The following is a 1,229-nucleotide window of genomic DNA, read 5'->3' as shown; positions in this document are numbered from 1 at the left end:
CACACACACACACACACACACACACACACACACACACACACACACACCACCTCAGCCCCATCTCCCCAAATTCAACACATGGCTCCAATCAGGGGATTATTTTTAGCACTTTGTGCTTTCATGAAGGAATTCTAATCAGTTGTATTGTGATTGTTTCACACACTCTCAGTGTGTGAATGAAGTTTTCATGCTCAGCTCCACAAACTGAACCCCTCACGGTGCAACAAAGGACAATTTTGAGAGCATTTTTTGGCTTTTTGTTTTTTGCAGATGCCTGCCGCTTGATTGCAAACGTATCCCGGCATCCTCGTGATTGGGGAATTCTTTTTAAAAAACGACCCAGATGCAACGTGAAAGCCAGCCTTCTGTGGAATCACTTACTTTGATGATCTCTGAAAAAAAGGAATACACAGAATAAAGTTTGGTTTGGAAACCGCAGATCAAACACACACACAGAAAACACACAAAGGCTCGTACAGTACGCAAACTCACACACTCACAATTTGTGGTACACTGAGGCATTCTTTCTCCCTCCTTCTCTCACACACACATACACACACATTAAGTTACACTCATTAATCTGGGCAGACTCAGGAAACCGCTCCAGTGAGCTGGCTAGAGGCCCTGGGAGGGGTGGAGGGGGCAAGAAGAGGGGGGGATCAAAGCGAGGACGAGAGCAGCAGACTCGCTGAAAAGAAACAGCAGAAGAGGAAAGAAAGGAGAAAAGAAAGTTTTGAGAGGGAAGAAAAGAGAAAGGAAAATTTCCTTTGCTCTTGAGTTCTGAGAATACAGGAAGAAGAGACGATCTGAAACCCCTTGATTTAATGAACTGGGAGTGTGTGTGCGTGACAGTCTGTGTGTGTGTGTCCATCCATACCTTTCAGGACGGGACACGGGTCACGAATAAGTAGACTTGAGAGGAGAGAAAATCAAAGTCAGTTTCTGCAAAGTTTCTGCACAAAAAGGAAAAACCGCAGAATGAAAACACAAACACACACACACACACACTCATACATACTGTCCACACATGCACAGACAGAAACACACACAGACGCGCATACACTCTCTTTCTCTCACACACACACACACACACACACACACGCATTTCTCCCCCAAAAAGCTCTGCAGGGAGGGTCGACAGTCCTTAAGAAAATATTCCCCAAAGCACTAATTAGAAAAAAACGATGGTGCTCGTTAATAGCCTGCCCCCCCCCCCCCCCCCCCCCCCC

Source organism: Anarrhichthys ocellatus, unplaced genomic scaffold (genome assembly GCF_004355925.1).
Source record: "Anarrhichthys ocellatus isolate YVR2014 unplaced genomic scaffold, GSC_Weel_1.0 scaffold10, whole genome shotgun sequence".
Classification (NCBI taxonomy): Eukaryota; Metazoa; Chordata; class Actinopteri; order Perciformes; family Anarhichadidae; genus Anarrhichthys; species Anarrhichthys ocellatus.
The sequence above is the reverse complement of the archived record's forward strand: the minus strand, read 5'-3'. Positions refer to the sequence as shown.